This window comes from Engystomops pustulosus, chromosome 11 (genome assembly GCF_040894005.1).
Source record: "Engystomops pustulosus chromosome 11, aEngPut4.maternal, whole genome shotgun sequence".
NCBI classification, from domain to species: Eukaryota; Metazoa; Chordata; class Amphibia; order Anura; family Leptodactylidae; genus Engystomops; species Engystomops pustulosus.
Genome location: NC_092421.1, coordinates 8,753,978 through 8,770,279, shown reverse-complemented (window position 1 = coordinate 8,770,279; position 16,302 = coordinate 8,753,978). Strand labels below are relative to the sequence as shown.

Genomic DNA, 16,302 nt, shown 5'->3' with positions numbered 1-16,302 from the left:
TGAGCTACTTTGGTAAGTAGTTTCCAGATGGATCATTTTCTTTAATTTACTGTAATTGCCAGTAAATTATCAGGTTTTATACTTCTATAATACATGGAGGAAATGGCATATAATGTACAGTATATCTTGTCATTTTCTCATGAACTCTTGTCTATTACACAAGAAATACAGAAAAGGTGCAAAGCTGTACACATTACAAATTTATCTAACAAAATCAGGTAGTAACTAATGTTAAGGAGATCGCACTGGTTTCGGACGCCATCTTGACTACTGTCCGCTATTTTAAGTATTAGCCGGGGGTCACGCCGGGGGTCAAGCACTGTCCAGTTAATGTCATGATTCAAACTTCATTTTTTTTGTAACCTGTTTGCTCGCCGGCCAACTGGTTCCCTTGACATTAAATGAGAAGCCAGTCTGTCCTTCACCTTTTGTTATATATCTTCTAGCGCCAGCTTATCATCTTCTTCTCAGGGAAATTAGTATGAACATGTCTGTGAATAAGGCCTATTAACCTTTTTCCGAGAATGTGCTGGTAAATTCATTATGGCCAATAGCATTACAGTATTCTTATCTCCTTTTCCACGCCCCCCATTGCTGCTTTTTTGATATATGACTGTGTTTTTGGAAAATAAACAGTGCGATTTGAGTGCATCGGAAGACCGTGTCTGCGTCTTGGGTTCGTTCTCTCCTCCCTGGTACCAGGAACCATGAAAGATTTAATTTGAAAGTCATCATGCAATGGGGGGGTTTGAGCCCCAGATAAAAATCTCTAACATTAATTGGCGACCCTTGGGTTGGGCATACTATTATGGACATCTGACCATCGAGGTGACCTCGCAGGAGTCCAGGCGGCCAGTGACCAGAACTGACAATGAGCACAATGTCTGCCTTGAATGTCAATTCTGTTTCACTGGCTGGATGGATTGGGGTAAGGTCATCTCCTTGTGTGATATTATGTACTTTTTAAATGTCCATATATAACAGTATGCTCACTATAATGTGGCAAAGGACCACTTGTATGGTGACCGACAGAGACTGGACAGTGACGGATGGTCAGACAGTCTGTGATGTTAGCTGAAGCTGTGAGATGGGAAGGATTAACCGTTAGGTGTCTGCAATGCTAGAGTGGGAGATATTCTGTTGTGATTGTCATAGTGTCAGTGATACAGTTTTGTCATTAAGGGTTACCCACAGAAGTGAATCTCAGAGATTTGCGGAGACCCGCCCTGGCCAGGTGTGCATTCAACTCCCTCCGGGGAGTATAACGGTCTCGTATGACTGTAAGAACTAGTCGAGTCTGAAGGAGAGCAACTTGGAGAGTCAGTCTGAGGACAGTGACCTGAGAGTCAGACCAGTCAGGCAGTGATCCAGTGTAGAAACCTTTTTGGACTTGGAGGGTCAGTCCAGTCAGGCAGTGACTCAGTGTAGGGTCCCTTGTGGAAGACTCCGGTGTCTAGTTTCTTTTGGGGCAGTAAATTTAAGGTATCGGCATCCGTTGTGAAACCCTCTTGAGTCTGTGGGGACAGGGTCCTTTGACAGTATTGTGGTTGTGGACACTTATGATGAGTAGTGAATTGGAATTGAGCCAAGTGCATTGCGGGCAAGGAGGGAGATTGTTTTGTTTGTTTGTTTGTCACAAAAAAAAGAAAAGGTTTGAAAGTTTTGGGATGTGTCAGATGATCTGATGATTGTATAAGTGAGAAGACTTGATCAGATTTGCAAACAGACACTAAGGGTTTCTGACTTTGATGGACGGACCAGAACAGAGTGACAGAAGTCCTTCAGAGTGCCCATTGAAGTAAGAGACAGGCGATCAAAGTTTTTGATGTGGAGAGAATTTGAGAGAAAAAGATTTTATTATATTTTCTCGGGAGGGAAAGATGGCGTCTGGAATGCAGACTCCACCCCTGTATCTGGTGGTTAGAGAAGATAACACGCCCTATCATCCTTCAGCGGTGGCCATCTTAGAACAGTTATATTCCCTTCAAGTCACTGAAAGGTAATTTACTATGACTCTACTCTGTTGGCAGCCATAAAGGCTGGTTGTGGGGCTTTCTTGTAGGATAGCAGCTGAGCACCCTTGAAGCGTCCTGGCAGATGTCTGAAATAAATGCCGGCTTTAAGTAATATTTCACCAATTTCAGACCATGGGGGCAGACTTCTGCACGGTTTGGATTGGAATTCTGTGTCTGTCTTCTCTACGAGAGAGAGTGACCTTCTGATTGTTTACAGAAGGTGGGAGGGAGCAGCGCTGCTCCGATGTCTTCTACTGACAGCCTAAAAAAAAAAACTTGAAGGAACTTGCTTGTGATACAAGAATACAGTATGATGTGATGTCCTCCTTTGTACCCCACAAACAGACCAAGCAAGAACAAGCCCCCAAACTGTATTACAGAGCCTATGACTGACTTTTTATTCCTTTCTGACTAAAAATTAAAACAAGTGTACCTGACTTCTGTTTGAGACGTTGCAGACTGGCCAGAACTTTGTAGATGGCGTAGAGCGCTGAGCTGGAGATGGTGAAGGGAGAGTCCCGTGTGTATAGATGAGATAAAGTGGAAACATCAACGACAATAGAGGAGTTCCACAGGAACTGTTTACAGCTTTAGGACACATGCGGGATGACTTGACAGTGTATTGTACATCTTATTTGTAACGGATTGTTACCAAAAGTGTTAACGGACTAGAGACATCTCTACCAGACTCTCTTCCAGAGGTATCAATAAGACTCTGACAGAGGGAACAGAGACCAGGGTCGTTAGTTTAACAGACCACGCCAAAGTAAGACTGACAAAAGTTTCAATCCTGGACAAGCCCAGCTCAAGGGGGCGTACTTCCACTTGCGGGGAGGAGACATGACTGAGGTGACTAAAGTGAGTGGCCACATTCTAATAGCGGGGGTGGTAACTAACCAGGACGTCAGCAAGCCCCCCCCCCCCCCCCAGAGAGCGTTAGCTCTTCTCATAGCAGAACTGATGTGTGACTTTCCCCTGCTAGCCCGATGATGATTTTAACCCATTCCCAGTCAAGAAAAAGACCCAAAAAGAACAGCCAGATACATGTAGGATGGTCTATGACCTCCAAGCGGCCAATGAGTGTGTTGAAGCCCAGTCCCCGAGAGTGACATATTATTCACTGTTATTGATTTGGCAAATGTTTTCCTCTCTGTGCCCCTACATGAAGATTGCCAGTACCTATTTGCCTTTACCAGTTCGATATTCCAGTATACCTGGTGCAGATTCCCACAAGGGGGGTAAAACTCCCCCAGCCAATACCCCACGGCCCTACAGGGAGTAGACTGGCAGACTAGCCCCTTACTGGATGATGTCCTTTTACAGTATGGTCTTCCTAGGCCACTGCTCCTCAGCCACAGGCAGATACCTGGCAGAGGAAAGAAAGCTGGCAGTCCAGAATGTGCCCCTGCCCCGAGGCCCTAAGCCTCTTCACATGTTTCTAGGACTGGCCAGCTCCTGCAGCCTGGGATAAGGTCTGCTGCCTCCAGCCTGATGCTGCCCCTTTAAGACTGCATTGCCTCTTCCCCATTTGCCCTTAGTCAGGAGGCAATCAATGCATTCCATAGCCCTAAGCCGGCAAATCCTGTCTGCCCGGCCCTAGGCACATCCCACTGAACCAGACACTTTATTTTATTTTGCACTCAGTATCAGTAGCTGCAGACAGCAATCTGCTCAGCAAGGCCAGTGAGTTGATCCAAGACCCTAGATCACTCAGTTACATGACATGCACAGTGTCCTCACCCAAGTACAGCCCAAGCATCTGAGCAAAGGCCAGACAGCTCAGACTCCAGTGTGCACTCCTGATGCCCCAGGATACACTGATAAGGTGCACAGCTCTGAATCCTGCCGTTCTGTCACCAGTCTTACAGGATTCAGGGTGATTAACCCAGATGTTGAGATTTTTTCTCATAGATGGCTCCAGGTCTGCAGGAGAAGACAGACGGCTCTACACTGGATATACAGTGGTCAGTGGTGCACATGAGGTAGTACACGCAGAACCACTCCCTCCACACAGGTCAGTGCAGGAGGTGAAGTGACGGCACTCAGGGAAGCGCTACAGCTGGCAGAAGGTAAAAGGGCAAACATCTATACTCAAGGTATAGTTCTGGGGTCTAAACACGACTATGAACCCATATGGAAGGCTAGAGATTTCCTCACCCCTGCAGGGACCCCCTCTAAGCATGGCACGCTGGTTATAGAGCTCATGGATGCTCTCCTACTTCCACAAGAGGTGGGGATAGTAAAAGTAAAAGTGCACGCAATTTGGTAACTCCACAAGCCAAGGGCAGGTATGTGGCTGACGGGATGGCGAAGGCAGCTGCACAGATGGAGCCCGGAGACTGTCCTGAAGTCTCAGCGGTGAGTTCTGAGCTGAAAGTTTGATCCACAGGTGTTCCAGTCCCTGGTGGCCCGAGAGTCATCAGAAGAGAAGGAAGTGTGGAGGAAAGCTGGAGCCCAGATGCCTATGGGACCTGGATGCTGGGAGAGAGGGTGTGCCTGCCCAGAGCCCTGCACCCGACAGTAAGTCAAGTAGCCCACGGACACACACACATCCAAAATGGCCGTGCTAGCGCCAAGCCGCTGTATCCCTTCCAGAGACTGCAGATGGATTTTATCCAGCTACCAAAAAGTGGTACGTAGGATTACGTGCTTGTGTGCATTGATCTCTTTCCAGGGTGGCCAGAAGCTTCTCCCATGACCAAGGCTACTGCCAGAGCCGCAGCCAAGAAGGTGGTGAGTGAGATTTTTCTGCAGGTTTGGACTTCCAGAGACCATAGAGTCCGGTTGCAGAGACCACTTCACTGGACAGGTAAAGACTCAAACCTTGTCCCTGTAGAACAGGCCCAGCACACCCCTTGCCCTTCCCAAGTTAGTGGTGGGATTGAAAGGCTAAATGCCATTAAATTAAGTTAGAGATCCAGGAGGCCATGGAAGAAACAGGGAAACCATGGCGCGAGTGCCTTCCTGCTGCCCACCATTTAGTTAGGACCACCCTGAACAGAAAGACAGATTGTCCCCCTTTGAAGTCCAGGGAATTAAAGAGAAACTCTGGGGTGGACACTTTGTCCTTCACTTTGTGGTTGGGGGATTGGAAGGGTTTCCATTAAGTGGGGGTGATATTGGGGATTGTGATTTTGCTCTTATCACTTATAGCGCGTTGTGTGGTCCCCCTCAAGTCCACCATGTCCCAGATGTCCATCCAGGTGGTAAGAACCACAACAGGAGAAGTGCCCGGAGCGGAGGAGGATGCTGCCTGTTTACAAACCTATGAACTATGGGAACTCAGTGATGTGATGTGAGTGTGCAGGCCTGTAACCCCTGAGTGACTGGCCTCCAGGGGATCTGGTGAAGAGTTAACAAATCCAGCAGGTACGGGCTTAGCCTACCTGGAGCTTGAGGAGGTCGCTCAGGATGTTACAGGCCAGTAAAGCTCTAAGGGGGGATTTGTTAAGAAGATTGCACTGGTTTGGACGCCATCTTGCATACTGTCAGCCATTTTAGATACAGCAGCCATCTTGAACCAAGAGAACCAAACAGCGGCCATGTTAGGTCTGAACTGGGAAGCTATATGGTGCAAAGTCACTATTCAAACTTCATCCAGTGTGAAAGTGTTATGACAGAGCTGACACAAGGCCAGTTAGTCTGAGAAACAGGGAGGCCTCTGAGAACAGGGAATAGTTTACACTTCATTAACCTTTTCAGAGGATGTCCTGGTAAATTCATTATGGCCAATAGCCTTACAGTATTCTATCTCCTTGTCACGCCCCTTTGATGATGAGGTTTGTCTTTTATATATGCAATTGCGGACTAATCAACTAGGAGAAGATTTTCTACATACACTAGAGACTGATGTGTGTAGGTTTGTTCTCATCCTGGTACCAGGGAGCCATTTTTGGCCATAAAAGAGTTAATTTGAAAGTCACCTGTACAACTGAAGTAAGGGTGGTTAAGCCCTAGATAAAAATCTCAGGCACTTTACTCAGACCCATCCGCCTCTATTAAATTGCCTCATGTTCATTCGCCTCATGAAATTAGAAATGGCACCCGTCAAGGTTGCCCGCTGTCTCCTCTCCTGTTTGTGCTTTGTAATGAAGCCCTGGCAGCGGCCATACGACACTCAACGGACATCCAGGGTATTTGGATACGGTACAGGGAATTCACTTTCTCACTTTTTGTGGACGATGTCCTCTTGACCTTTACCCAGCCCTTGCTATCCCTTCCCAATCTACATAAACTATTACGCCACATAATCGGGAAATAAGGTAAATTTGACCAAGACTGAGGCGTTACCTATTGACATTCCAGAGGATACCCTGGCCCAACTCTGTTCCTCCTTTAAATATAGATGGCCGACATCTGCCCTAACATACCTCCTATAACTCCTATACTACTTTGAAACTCTTCCGGTTCCAACCCCCTACACATACTAAGGACCTTCCAGGTCTCTCTGGAGTCACAAATGTCACAGAGTATCTGGACAAATAGTGACCTTACCCAAGGACAGGGGAGGGCTAGCCTTCTCAAATACTACTGTACCGCGCATCTGAGAAGGATGGAGCCCCGATTCACCCAAATGCTTTTCTATGGGCCACGGCCCCCACCCCTCCACCCTGCAGATTGCTAGGCCCCATGACCCACACTAGATCAATTTGGAAATACTGTACCTCAAAATTCCAATAGCAATCGAAACGCTCTCCAATTACTTTCTTCCTCCTTAACCCCAGCCTAAGGTCCAGCCTTGAGGGTTCAGCATCAGTCTCAGCACCAACCAAGTTTGAGATATTATGTAAAGCAGGTACTTCTACCGCAGGCCTTATATCAGCATAGGATACTCATGACGGGATGGATCTTTAGAGTAAGGGTCAATAAGTATATGGTCAAGTGGGAGGAGTTTCTGCACAGAACATCCCCCCACTCCCAGTGTGGAGCTCCATATGGGACAAAGCAGCTAAGACCTCAAAGTGCATTCAATATAAGGAAAACGAACTACTCCTATCATACCCCTGCACTTCTTCATTAGATTTACCCGTCGTCCCCTGATATTTGCTGGAGGTGTGGAAAGGGGGGAGCGGACGTACCCCATGGGCCACATTTATCACTTGTTTTTTCTGTTGTTTTTGCGCCTTTTCGTTTAGGCGCACCGTTTTTGCGCCATTTTTGCGATTAAACGTCAAATTAGCCGCGCAGCTAAAATAACCACCTTTCCCTCATCTATCGTTCAATTCCAGATGTTTTGCTGCGCCTAATGATATTCATCACGTGCGACTTTTGCATTTAGGCGCAAAAAACGGGCGCAAAAGCACCCCAGCTCGAAGGTGGCGTTATCTGAGAAGAAAGCACTGAGCCCCTTTGCAGAAGAGCTCATTTCTAGCAGCAGAGCTCATCCAGACACTGGAACATATAATAGATACAATTAGATACATTACAGACAGGAGCTGCAGACTCTATTTACAGTTCATCACCTTCTATTTACAAAACATTCTGCAAAACGCTGAGCTCACAGCAAGAGAGAGCAAGAGAAGTTTGCACAAGTTTGCAGAATTTTGCAGATACTACAAACAAGTGTCCCCCATGTAATTCTGCACAGAATCACCAGTGTCTGAGGGGGATATTGTGCAGAATTGCAGGGGTGCAGCAGGAGACCAGCACTGGGGGATCCCCTCCAGGAGAAGACACTGCTGAGGAGATCACTGGGTGCAGGGTGTCACACACCTGGGTGCTGCTGAGGAGGTCACTGGGTGCTGGGTGTCACACACCTGGGTGCTGCTGTGAGTGTTATCTTCATTCTGGGCTGTGGGAGAAGCAGAGAGGAGCTTGTAGCAGGATGACATGTAAGTGCCCGAATCTAACATTACGCCTAAACTGTGTTAAAGTAAAGTGATTAATGAGAGGCAGAAAATATACTTATCACAGATGGTTGTAGCTTGTGATAATTCTAGCAAAACAGTGCGCCCGCATTTAGGCGCAACTACTACACTTAGGCGCACAAAAGTGATAAATGTGGCCCCATATGTTTTGGACCTGTGCATCTATTATTCCTTTATGGCGCATTGTCGAAAAACTTGCTGGAGACAGTAATGGGTAGCGCAATACCCGTGGACCCAGCTACGTATCTACTCAATGGGGCTCATTTACTAAGGGTCTGAATCGCGCACTTTTGTTGGGTTTCCCGGCGATTTCCGATTTGCGCGGAATTGCCCCAGGATTTTGGTGCACGCGATCAGATTTTGGCACATCGGTTTAAATTACCATTCTTGTATGTCTTTTGCTGTTGTACTCAATGGAAAAATGGAAAAAATCTTATCAATAAAAATACAGTTGAACAAAAAAAAAAGAAAAGCGCAGCGGTACCACTGAGTGCAGGGCTTGATTTAGATTGTAGAAAGCTCCGTGCATGCTATAAGGTTGGAGAGAGAGGGGAGGAGCCTGCCTCCAGCCAATCCCCGCTCTGCATGTCAGCATGGCGGGAAACTTCATACAGAGAAGAGGGTGAACGTCCAGCAACTGAAGAGAAGCCTCAGCCTCCTCCTTATCACAAATGTGATGCAGTCGGTAATAAATGTGGTGCAGTCGGTAATAAATGTGATGCAGTCGGTAATAAATGTGGTGCAGTCGGTAATAAATGTGATGCAGTCGGTAATAAATGTGGTGCAGTCAGTAATAAATGTGATGCAGTCGGTAATAAATGTGGTGCAGTCGGTAATAAATGTGATGCAGTCAGTAATAAATGTGATGCAGTCAGTAATAAATGTGGAGCAGTCAGTAATAAATGTGGAGCAGTCAGTAATAAATGTGGAGCAGTCAGTAATAAATGTGGTGCAGTCGGTAATAAATGTGGAGCAGTCGGTAATAAATGTGACGCAGTCGGCAATAAATGTGATGCAGTCGGTAATAAATGTGATGTAGTCGGTAATAAATGTGGAGCAGTCAGTAATAAATGTGGAGCAGTCAGTAATAAATGTGGAGCAGTCAGTAATAAATGTGGTGCAGTCAGTAATAAATGTGGTGCAGTCAGTAATAAATGTGATGCAGTCAGTAATAAATGTGGTGCAGTCAGTAATAAATGTGGTGCAGTCAGTGATAAATGTGATACAGTCAGTAATAAATGTGGTGCAGTCAGTGATAAATGTGGTGCAGTCAGTGATAAATGTGGAGCAGTCAGTAATAAATGTGGTGCAGTCAGTAATAAATGTGATGCAGTCAGTAATAAATGTGATGCAGTCAGTAATAAATGTGATGCAGTCAGTGATAAATGTGATGCAGTCGGTAATAAATGTGGTGCAGTCGGTAATAAATGTGATGCAGTCGGTAATAAATGTGATGCAGTCAGTAATAAATGTGGAGCAGTCAGTAATAAATGTGATGCAGTCGGTAATAAATGTGGAGCAGTCGGTAATAAATGTGGAGCAGTCGGTAATAAATGTGATGCAGTCAGTAATAAATGTGATGCAGTCGGTAATAAATGTGGAGCAGTCGGTAATAAATGTGATGCAGTCAGTGATAAATGTGGTGCAGTCAGTAATAAATGTGGAGCAGTCAGTAATAAATGTGGAGCAGTCAGTAATAAATGTGGTGCAGTCAGTAATAGGTTTGATACTGGCTGGAATACAGCTGGTGAGTCCAAACGGCATGACGAGATACTCGAAGTGTCCATCACAAGTATTGAAGGCGGTCTTCCACTTATCACCTTCGCGGATGCAGATGAGGTTATACGCCCCACCTAGGTCTAGTTTGGTAAAGAGCTTGGCTCCACGTAGGCGGTCGAAAAGTTCAGTGATGAAAGGCAATGGCTAGCGATTCTTCACAGTAATTTTGTTAAGGCCGCGATATTCTCCTTTTTGGTCACAAAGAAGAACCCTGGACTTGTGTATGCAGGTTCTCCTTCATGTAGGAACCAATAAATGCCCAACCATCCTTATCCAAGTGGCAAGACACGAAAAACACAATTCAAAATATTTAAACCACAATAGGAGTCTTACTATATGATGTAAAAATATCAGTTCTTTATTGCAACAACAATCATAAAAAGCAAAAATTTATCATCTCACAAAATAAGTAAAAAGCAGGTGAACTCCGGCGGACCCCGGTGCAGAAGTGACGGATGCAGGAACTCGGGCGCACGATCTTAGTGAATCGCGGTAGACCCGAATCCTCGTCGGACAACGCACCGCGGGAACGCGACAGGACCGGGTAGGTAAATCTGCTTCTATCAGGCTGCACAGTAAGTTATATTGTAATGCAGGAAGCATTAGAGAAAGCAGAAAGACATCTGTGCACTGCAGGTGTCTTGGGCTTCTGTAACCGGTCCTTAGTGAAAATTAGGTCCCTGGTGACAGGTTCCCCCTAATGCTGTCTGTTTATCTTTTCTACTTTACAAATCTATTGAAGTCATCTTAGTTCTACCTTTCCAAATGTGTTTCATTGAGCTAAGTCTGCTATGGGCATGAGGCACAATTTATGATGATACTGAAAAAACTGAAAAATAGGTGTGGAGGGGCCACATGTATCACTAGTTTTTTCTGTTATTTTTGCGCCTTTTCATTCAGGCGCACCGTTTTTGCACCATTTTTGCGATTAAACGACAAACTAGCTAAAATAAGCAGCTTTCCCTCATCTATCTTACCAATCCAGATGTTTTGCTGCTCCTAATGATATTCATCACTTGCAACTTTTCATTTAGGCGCAAAAACGGGCGCAAAAACACTCCAGCCCGAAGGTGGCGTTATCTGAGAAGAAAGCACTGAGCCCCTATTTACAGTTCATCACCTTCTATTTACAAAACATTCTGCAAAACCCTGAGCTCAGAGCAAGAGAGAAGAGAACTTTGCAGAATGTTGCAGATACTACAGACAAGTGTCCCCCATGTAATTCTGCACAGTATCACCAGTGTATCTGAGGGGGATATTGTGCAGAATTACAGGGGTGCAGCAGGAGACCAGCACTGGGGGATCCCCTCCAGGAGAAGCCCCTGCTGAGGAGGTCACTGGGTGCAGGGTGTCACACACCTGGGTGCTGCTGAGGAGGTCACTGGGTGCAGGGTGTTACACACCTGGGTGCTGCTGAGGAGGTCACTGGGTGCTGGGTGTCACACACCTGGGTGCTGCTGAGGAGGTCACTGGGTGCTGGGTGTCACACACCTGGGTGCTGCTGTGAGTGTTATCTTCATTCTGGGCTGTGGGAGAAGCAGAGAGGAGCTTGTAGCAGGATCACATGTAAGTGCCCGAATCTAACATTGCGCCTAAACTGCGCCAAAATTGCGCCTAAACTGTTTTAAAGTGAAGTGATTAATAAGAGGCAGAAAATTACCTTATGTGATAAATGTGGCCCTAGATATTCTAAAAAATTGAAAAGAAAACAATAATCAAGTTATCCAATTCATTTATGTTCAGCACAACATCTAAGATGAAACCTTCGCTGTGGTATGAACATTGACGTGGCTTCGCTTTATGTGTTGAGCAACCGCGGATCTATGGTTATAACATTTCCCACATTGTGGACATGAAAACGGTTTCTCCCCCGTGTGGATTACTTGATGTTTAATAACATCCGACCTGTGTCTGAAACATTTCCCACATTGTGGACATGAAAATGGCTTCTCTCCCGTGTGAATTCTCCGATGTGTCACAAGGGTAGATTTATGTCTAAAACATTTCCCACATTCTGGACAAGTATAAGGCTTCTCTCCCGTGTGATTTCTCTGATGTTTGACAACATCAGACTTATGTCTAAAACATTTTCCACACTCCGAACATGAAAATGTCTTCTCTCCCGTATGGATTACTTGATGTTTAATAAGATCAGACTTTTGACTGAAAAATCTGGTGCACTGTGGACATGAAAATGGTTTCTCTCCTGTGTGCGTCATCTGATGTATAGAAAGCACCGATCTTTGCGTAAAACATTTCCCACATTCAGAACACGAATATGGCTTCTCTCCTGTGTGAGTTCTCTGATGCGTTAAAAGAGAGGATCTTTGTGTAAAACACTTCCCGCATTCAGAACACGAATACGGCTTCTCCCCCGTGTGAGTTCTCTGATGTGCAACAAGATCGTATTTCTGTAGAAAGCTTCTACCGCATTCTGGACACGAAAACGTATCTCCCCTCCGGTGCTTTGTTTGATGTAAGAGAAGATCTGATCTCTGGCGAAAACTTTTCCCACATTCAGAACATGAATAGGGCTTCACCCCTGTGTGAGTTCTCTGATGTGTTACCAGTGTTGATCTTTGGGTAAAACACTTTCCGCATTCGGAACAGGCGTACGGCTTTTCTCCTGTGTGAGTTCTGTGGTGTGCTACAAGATCGGACTTTTGTATGAAACACCTTTTACATTCTGGACACGAGTACGGCTTCTCCTTCCTGTGTCTCCGTTGATGTATCATCAGATCCGATTTCTGACGGAAACATTTCCCGCATTCTGAGCAGGGAAACGGTCTCTCGTCTCTGTGAATTCTTTCATGCATGGATAAAATAGATTTCTTTTTGAAATGTTTTCCACATTCTAGACACGGAAAAATCTTTTCTTTGGTGTCTTCAGTTTTTGGTGGTTGACTGGATAGAGGTTCCTTGTTAGGAGATGGAGCTCTGCTGGAAAGTTCTGAGAAGATGTTGGATGTAAGAAATGTTGAAGATTGTTGGTCACAATTATCTTGTGTGGTGCAGTCATCTGAAATAGAAAAAGGATTTCGTTCAGTTGAGAGCTGAGGACAAGTCACATGTTGTTTTTTGAAATGCATCCAAACCAAAGCCCAACCCCTGGGTCTACACAGAGGATACAAGGTAATTTATAACACAAAATTATATTGTAATGCAAATACTTAGAGAACGCAGAAAGACAATGCAATGCAGGTGTCATGGGCTTCTGTAAAATTAGTCTTTAGTGAAAATTAGGTCATCTGAAATAGAAAAAGTATTTAGTTCATATCAAACATCCATCCCCGGCCTCCGATGAGTGTATCCTCAAGGATTTCATTGTCATTTAGTGATGTAATTGTCCATATAAGGACAGTGGGGCAAATTAACTTACCTGGTCCTGTCGCGATCCCCGAGGTGCGTTGTCCGTCGAGGATGAAGTCCCCGGAGTTCACCTTCTTCTTCCTGGTGCATGGAAGTGCATTGTCCGTGTATATTGCACTGTGTGGGGAATCACTAAGATCCTGCGCCCAATATCCTGCATGTGTCGCTTCTCCGCTCAGGTCCCTGGAGTTCACCTTCTTCTTGGTGCATGTAAGTGCATTGTCCGTGTATAATGCGCTGTGCGGGGAGTCACTAAGATCGTGCGCCCGATATCCTGCATGTGTCGCTTCCCCGCTCAGGTCCCCGGAGTTCACCTTCTTCTTGGTGCATGTAAGTGCATTGTCCGTGTATAATGCGCTGTGCGGGGAGTCACTAAGATCGTGCGCCCGATATCCTGCATGTGTCGCTTCCCCGCTCAGGTCCCTGGAGTTCACCTTCTTCTTCCTGGTGCATGTAAGTGCATTGTCCTTGTATAATGCGCTGTGCGGGGAGTCACTAAGATCGTGCGCCCGATATCCTGCATGTGACACTTCCCCGCTCAGGTCCCCGGAGTTCACCTTCTTCTTCCTGGTGCATGTAAGTGCATTGTCCGTGTATAATGCGCTGTGCTGGGAGTCACTAAGATCGTGCATCTGATATCCTGCATGTGTCGCTTCCCCGCTCAGGTCCCCGGAGTTCACCTTCTTCTTCCTGGTGCATGTAAGTGCATTGTCCGTGTATAATGCGCTGTGCGGGGAGTCACTAAGATCGTGCATCTGATATCCTGCATGTGTCGCTTCCCCGCTCAGGTCCCTGGAGTTCACCTTCTTCTTCCCGGTGCATGTAAGTGCATGTCTTGCGACACAATTCTAAATGTTAAATGTTGCGCGTTGTCTGAATCCGTCGGGTTGTCCGACGGCCAACCCCCCTCCCCCCCCCATTTCTATTGCACGCAAGCCGGCGCAGGTTCACCAAAAACCTGGGGCAATTCGGAAAAATTCTGAAAACCTGACGGAAATGCGTCCAAGTGACTTCAGCCCGGGAATCACCCTGAAAATCAGTAGCAGCCAATCAATGACTACTGTTGATGTATACTCCTCCTTCTTTCAAGGGGAAGGGCTGGAACGGGACAACGTATCCTACTGTATGAGCATATAGTGGGATATGTCACACCCCTCCATTTTAAGGGTATCCTCCGGACATATCCTTACAATGAGAAGCTATAAAGTTGTGTGAATGCAGACTAAGTAGGTGAAGCTGCTAGAGGGGGCTTTAATATGAGGGGGTGCTGGGGGGGCTCAGTATCAGAGGGACTACAAAGCGAAATGATGGGGGGGACACAATATAGAGGGAAATGGAGGCACTTAGGGAGAAATCATGCTATAGGGGGAGTAAGAGGCAGAGCAAAATGTGTGGCTTATAGAAAAAAAGCTTTGTGCCACATTTTTGTCTCTACTTTATGATGGGTCCAGCCCCCAATTCATAAACTGAACAGAAGATATGTGACTTTACTTTTTTTTTAGCATTCATTAGTAATCACTCACCTGTACTGATATCTCTAGGAAGGTTCTCCTCCTCCTTACACAGCCGGGCTACACCCACAACTGTCTGCTTTACTTCAGTCATTTCTTCAAGTTTAACGATTGTAACCTACAGTAATAACAAACAATATACCGTTAAGACAGATGGATAAAAGGAACCTATCAGCAGGAATGTCATTTTTAGCTGGTGACAGATTCCAATAGCCTATGCTAAGCTGAATTTAAAAAATGCCTTTGTCGGCATTCTGAATCTTTTCAGTACTTTTTAATAGTTTTTTTCACATTACCTGGCTCCCTGCCAGAAGCATGGCTTTTATCTCTAGTTTACAGTGTTGGGAGAGAAAGCTCAATTACACAAACTTCTTCAGGCCAGCTGCACACAAACCCGTATGTCCGTCCGATCCCACGGAATGTACACATCTGTCAGAATGGGAGTCCTTGTATCATACTGAAATATGATGCAAGGACTGCAGACAGGAAGGCCTGGCATTATATTTCTGTCCCGTCCAGTCCATATTACAAAATTTACTCTCATCATCGAGTGATTTCTCACATTTTGACCCAAATTTCTAATTTTGGTTATTATTTTGTGCTTTAACCTACCTGACGATCCAGCGGGGAATGAAACTTGGTACACGGAGGGCTGGGACATCTCTCTGGTATTTCCTCCTTAATGGATTCTTCTGTAGAAGACGCAGACGGTGAGTGAGAAGAAAGTGTGAATCATTGTGCATAGAGAGGATGCAGGTAATAGAAGTGCACACAGTCAGGCTGGAGACATAGTAGCACGACCATCAATGGTAATAACTAGAGTCAATGGGGGTTATTTACTAAGGGCCCGATTCGCGTTTTCCCGACATGTTACCCGAATATTTCCGATTTCCCCTGAATTGCCCCGGGAATTTGGCGCACGCAATCGGATTGTGGCGCATCGGCTCTGGCATGCACGCAACGGAAATCGGGGGGCGTGGCCGAACGAAAACCCAACGGATTCGGAAAAACTGCCGCATTTAAAAAATAAAATCTGTTGCGGAGCTTGCACTTACCTTCACTCAGCCCGAGCCGGTGAACTCCAGCGCGTTCCGATGCTTTTCAGTGCAGCAGCGCCACCTGGTGGACGGCGGAGGAACTACCTTAATGAATCCCGGCCGGACCCGAATCCAGTGCAGAGAACGCGCCGCTAGATCGCGAATGGACCGGGTAAGTAAATCTGCCCCAATGAAACTTCTGATCCCTGCTATTTAGTGACTGCATCATCTACGGAGCTTGTGACACGCAGGACCCCTCAAGGCCACGCAAGGTCAAGTAATTATTAAACGCACAGGTTCCAGGGAGACCCACTCCGGTATGACAACACTTGTCCCCAACAGTTGAAACTCCTCTTTCACTCGCCTTGTGACTTTGTCACGTAACAAAAATAGACAATGGTGGAAAAATGTGAGCATCATATGAAATGACATTTTAGAGAATTATTGGTCCTGATTCCACATCTGGATATGGCCTCTATATACTTCCCCCTCTCACTGTGAGCATTTACAGCAGGCAGAGAGAGGGGGAAAGTCCTGAGGGAGGTGAGACAGTGTAACAGCCTGAGAAGCTACAGCACTGAGGGACTATGGTAATGCCCCCCAGAGCCCTTTTGGCTCATTTGCATAAATATTTTTTAGAAGGAAGGAGGCAATAGATAACAAATATAAGATTATCACAATCATGGGTTCAAAAAATGTTCTCCTCCTACCTAGACATCTTGCA

At 45.9% G+C, this 16,302-nt stretch overlaps 1 pseudogene; it reads right to left on the bottom strand.

Annotated features, from left to right (window-relative positions):
* Positions 1-10,020: 10,020 nt before the first annotated feature.
* Positions 10,021-16,302, bottom strand: part of LOC140106171 (uncharacterized) — a 31,254-nt pseudogene continuing 24,972 nt past the window's right edge.